This window comes from Oncorhynchus masou, chromosome 10 (assembly GCF_036934945.1).
Source record: "Oncorhynchus masou masou isolate Uvic2021 chromosome 10, UVic_Omas_1.1, whole genome shotgun sequence".
Classification (NCBI taxonomy): domain Eukaryota; kingdom Metazoa; phylum Chordata; class Actinopteri; order Salmoniformes; family Salmonidae; genus Oncorhynchus; species Oncorhynchus masou.
In genome coordinates this window covers 18,737,914-18,744,071 of record NC_088221.1, presented here as the reverse complement: position 1 = coordinate 18,744,071, position 6,158 = coordinate 18,737,914, and positions in this window count along the sequence as shown.

Here is a 6,158-nt window from a genome sequence, read left to right as displayed (position 1 = left end):
CATTTCTAGCTATTTAAGGCAAGTACGTATTTGTTTTTTGTGAATTAGCTAGCCAGCTAGATATCTACTTGGGTCAAGCTAGCTAGCTACCGCCAAGAAGAGGATGAAGACCATTTGTGCCTTACTGAATATGCATGACGTTCATTAGGAAAACGGCCACTATCTCGTGCACTCGTCCTAAACAAAGTAATCTCTATTAACAATTAGGTAAATCAAGTCTACCAAACTTAGTGCACTCTGTATGTTATAGATTATAGTTTTGGAAACAGAAAACTGTATGGTGATCAAATGTTTCATTGATGAGAAAATTAGCAGAATGTCAGCCAAAATCCATCTAGCCAAAATCCATCGAGCTCAATTTTCTCCCACTGTCAGCAAACGGGCTTCCTCTCACTACTCTCACTACCATACAGTGGGGCAAAAAAGTATTTAGTCAGCCACCAATTGTGCAAGTTCTCTGACAGCTCTTTGGTCTTGGCCATAGTGGAGTTTGGAGTGTGACTGTTTGAGGTTGTGGACAGGTGTCTTTTATACTGATAACAAGTTCAAACAGGTGCCATTAATACAGGTAACAAGTGGAGGATAGAGGAGCCTCTTAAAGAAGAAGTTACAGGTCTGTGAGAGCCAGAAATCTTGCTTGTTTGTAGGTGACCAAAAAGTTATTTTCCACCATAATTTGCAAATAAATTCATTAAAAATCCTACAATGTAATTTTCTGGATTTTTTTTTCAAATTTTGTCTGTCATAGTTGAAGTGTACCTATGATGAAAATTACAGGCCTCTCTCATCTTTTTAAGTGGGAGAACTTGCACAATTGGTGGCTGACTAAATACTTTTTTGCCCCACTGTATTTGGTAGTGAGAGGAAACACCAACCGGATGTCTCCCATTTATACATCTGGAGAAATATTTGTCTCATCTATCTGTGTCAAAACTATTAAATAACACATTGAGCCACCCTTTACCTTGATGACAGCTTTGCACACTCTTGGCATTCTTTCAACCAGCTTCACGAGGTAGTCACCTGGAATGCATTTCAATTAATAGTTGTGCCTTGTTAAAAGTTAATTTGTGGAATTTATTTCCTTCTTGGGATAAAGGTGTTGTCACAAGGTAGGGTTGGTATACAGAAGATAGCCCTATTTGGTAAAAGACCAAGTCCATATTATGGCAAGAACAGCTCAAATAAGCAAAGGGAAACAACAGTCCATCATTACATTAAGACATGAAGGTCAGTCAGTCTGGAAAGTTTCAAGAACTTTTAAAGTTTCTTCAAGTGCAGTCGCAAAAACCATCCACAGCTATGATGAAACTGTCTTTCATTAGGACCGCCACAGGAAAGGAAGACCCAGAGTTACCTCTGCTGCAGAGGATACATTCATTACACTTAACTGCACCTCAGATTGCAGCCCAAATAAATGCTTTGCAGAGTTCAAATAACAAACACGTCTCGACATAAACTGTTCAGAGGAAACTGGCCTCCACAATCACCTGACCTCAATGGTTTGGGATGAGTTGGACCGCAGAGTGTAGGAAAAGTAGCCAACAAGTGCTCAGCATATGTGGGAACTCCTTCAAGACTGTTGGAAAAGCATTCCTTGTGAATCTGGTTGAGAATGCCAAGAGTGTGCAAAGCTATCATTAAGGTATCAAATGTAAAATATATTTTGATTTGTTTATCACTTTTTTGATTACTACATGTGTTATTTCATAGTGTTGATATCTTCAATATTATTCTACAATGTAGAAAATAGTAAAAATAATGAAAAACCCTAGAATGAGTAGGTGTGTCCAAACTTTTGTCTGGTACTGTACATGGTCTCAAATATTCAACATTGAAGAAGTTATAAGTTACAGTATTTTCACTTTATACTGGATGACCCGTCAACTAAAACTTCTGTTAAATAAATGAAAACAATATAACATTTAAGAGAAAGGCATTTTTCTCTTATCAACTGAGCTTCTCTCTGCATTTGAGACAATAACGTAATTTAATTGTTTTTTAACATTAACACTGGTTGTGTCAAATGATCATTGCTGTTTGCACCGCCATTACTATTTTGTTATGGTGTCATTTTGTAGGCAGATCTCTCTCTGTTTCCCTCTTAATCAAATACACACACATTAAGAGTAAACATGGTTTCTTATTCAACAACGATGCCTTTCAGTGCTTTAATAAAATACAAAAAAATGTGACTCAAATGATTATCATTTAGAAACATTTCATCATGAATATGACAATAGCCACTTTGACAACTTCTAAAAACAGGATTAAAATGATGCATTATGATGAATCTTTCAAACAATGTTCAAAACAGTGTTAAGAATTATTGTAATACATGAATAGTAAAGTTATTAAAAAACAGTAATTCAACATTCAAATATTAACATATAAAATGCATAAAAACACAGCGTTATTCTACATTACATTACCGTTTTAAGAAAAAGTAAAATGGTACTGTGCAATATCTTTTAAAAAGATTCAAATCTCCACATTGCGTGCGTGGACAATAATATTTTTCTAATTCTACTATTAAAACATCAACAGATGTGATTAAGTTTGTGCAGAACAATGCAAGATTAAAATGGAGAATTAAACGTTGAATTGTGCAAACAATTCATGAGATTCAAACATTAAAGACATAGAAATGGTTACTTTGAAGCAAAGGTTGTAACACAAACTCATTGAAGTTGACAATAACCAAACTTGCATTCTTATAACAGTGTGTTTGATGTTGTTGAACTAGAGTGACATAAAAGCAGCCTAGTCTGTGTTGGATAGCCGAGAGCTGAAGGGCTTGAGCTCACTTGATCATTAACTTCACATCTCCTTCATAGTAGAAGGTAATGTCTGGCACAGAGGGCCAGACAAAAACATTCCTCACCCTTCCCATGGACTTTTCAGAAAAGTTCCAGGTGATTTGTTTGAATCCGTAAATATATGGCAGAGTGCTGAGTAGGTACATGTTCTTCTAGTTTCTGTATTGGGTGACGGGACCATCGCTCATCATGTGGAGGGTCATGATTTGTGGATTATTGTTCTTGACATCTCTTAGGACATGTTCCAGGTGAGCCCATACTGCTCTCTCACCATGTCTAAGGGAGTCAGATATGGTGGTGCAGGATGGCTACCTTCTGATGTGTACACAACACTTGTATGGATCGTAGGCAGCTGCCTATTTGCAACTGAGTCAGCAATAATTTGTGTCCTGACGATAAAGGCATTTGCTTGATAAAGGCATAGCAAATTGGCCCTCAATAAATATGGATAGATTAGGATACTAGTTATTTACGTAAACATATTTTCAGTATGAGCTGCTTGATATGCACTACAATATATATATATATATATATATTTTTTAAACTGACATAAAACACTAATATCCTACAAAAGGATATATGATGTGTGTATGTACAAAAAATAAATATAGATGAATAGATAACTTAATACAAAGACAAACATATTGACATTCAGTACAAAGTTTTAGTCATATGGTGTAACCGTAATTTCCGGTGACTCCGAATGATCATTGTGGTTACACCTTATGACTTTTCTCACATAAACATATTTTAGAGGCAACTGCTTGTGCACCACCCATGTGAACACTTGACTTTGACATCAAGTATCTCGAGTATCGAAATAAAACACAAGCTTTTCAGATCATTCAAAAATGTTATTGGTTTTTAGCAGTGGCACAGAATGATCCGATTTTTGCGGTAAACCTGACGGAGTGGAAATGTAAAATTATCAAAACATTTACGAGAGACTTGCTAAACTTTATTCTTAACCAAAGGGTATCTCAAAGGCATCTTAATGATGTCACGTGAGTACCATCATGGGATTTAATCCAAAATGGTAACTTTATGTCTGTTGCACCGAATTATAATTATGAAGGCTATTTTTCCAGACAAAAGTATTTAAAACCTTTCTGCTTAAACTGTCTTCCCCATACAGATATATAGTGCAATAAACCCCCCCCCCAAAAAAAAAAATGATGCCAGAATAAACGTTTGACAGTTTTGTTATGATTTGAGATGTTTTATTAACATTTATATAGATTGCATTCGTCTTCGGAAAGTCAACGTTTTAAAAACTGTAGAGCACCATTTTTTCCCCTTCACATTTAACTATTAACTCTTTTAGGACTCAATAAAAGAGAAAGTGCATAGTTACATAGCTGTCACATGTGCTCCCTCTCCGGCCTCTAGGTCACCAGGCTGCTCGTTATGGTGCACACCTGTCACCCTCGTTACGAGCATAATGACACTCACCTGGACTCCATCACCTCCTTGACCTGCCTTATATATGTCACTCCCTTTGGTTGCTTCCACAGGCGTCATTGTTTCATGTATGTGAGTTGTTTGTGTTTCTTGTTTTGTATTATGTTTTAATTTATTTATTAAAGTATTCACTCCCTGAACTTGTTTCCCAGTGCACACGTTACAATAACATATGTGTATAGATTGGTTGTTGATTTTGGAAAACATTTAAATTCAGACAAAATATGCACGTCACCTCCTTGACCCGTATGTTGACTACGTCCGTCCGAGCTCGCTCACGGTCTTAATCGAAATTACGGATTGCCTCGTCTGCTCGACGTCCCCTTATGACATAGTTTGTACAAGTCAGCCATATCAGTTTGTTTTTCTCAAAGGCAGTAAATGAGGCTGAATAAACCGTTTTGCTGTTTTAGGCTTCATTTTATGTTTTCCTCAGGTGGATTTCAGGCTGGTGGGCTTTGAGGCGGGTGTGAAACCTTAGATTGGTCACTTACACTGGAGTGATAGAGGGACGAACAAATGATTTCCCTTAGCCAGTCCAACGGTGTGTAGTGTGATTGGTTGAGTCTTATTGGGTGCATGACGTCAGATCTAGGAGGTGCCGATATGGACAAAAGCTGGTCGAATTTCGTGTGAGAGAGATCTAAATGACAATTGAGAAGGAATGAACAGACAAAATTGCCTTGAATTGGTCCGCTCGCGCCATGCGGATTCGTTTGAATTGGTCAGTGAGCACGGTCCAGTTGACCATGCACAAGGATGAACTGATTATCCTGTGCAGGGCTTCGGTGTTGACAAAAGCTGACCCAATGTTGCGCGAGAGATCCAAATTAGAAGCAATGAATGTCAAAGGGGAAAATTGACCGGTTCTTTTGAGATCCCCATAACACACAATACAGCACAAAAGGTAGCAGTTAAATACACAATCTTTATTGTAGAAAATGTATAGGGAGTAGTCAGTACTAGTTGGTAGGGTAAGACAAAACTAACAAACATGGTCACTTAGGGCCCTATAGTGGCCAGAACCGACTCTAACCACAGCAGACAGTCAAGTGGCAAAAGAGGCTCAGTTCTACTGCTACTTTCTTCCCCTGACCAGAAGTACAGACAGGCAGTGTAAACCAAATGGGCAAATTCATGGAGTTAATATTAAAAATTTAAAAAGTAAATAAAGTAAATGTTAAAAACAGCAAATCGCAAACTTGCCATGGCAAAACCACACAATTATGTTTCAATGAGTAGCACACTGAAGCACAGCAACCAACGCATCTGTTCCAATAAATAGCACCCTATGACACAGTAAACTATACAACTTATTCAATATCAAATGTGAGTGGCAAACAAGGTACCAAAATCAGCTAGAGGAAAATAAGCAGAAAGCATGTACAGCCTAACCTCGCTCTTTAGGGGACGATGACAACTGTTTGCCTACTATAAATAAATGCAGCCAATCAGCATACAGAACCGGCCACCACAGGCTAGCCTCAAAGTTGCTCAATATCTGTGCATGTACAGATTACGCAATGTAAAGGTACTCCTTCCTTTCGGTCGCAGCCAGAGCCGATAAATAATAAAACAACATTACACTGCCTATCTCAACAGAGGAGCCTCAAATTGACGGTGGAGTTTCTAGAGTCCGGGTTGCAGTCTTTTGGGAATTTGTCTCCGGAGTAACAGCGGTAAACACGGAAGTGGGGCTGCCGGTTAGCTTCCAAACACGTTATTTTCCCACCCTCAGCCCTTGCGCTAGCCACTTCCCTTGGGGGAATCCCTGGCTGCATTCCGAACACTTAAAAGACACACCCTCTCCACTCAGCCCCCAAATTAAGTGGACACTTCTGATTACGTATCATAACGTCTGATGAGTTGACACTTGCA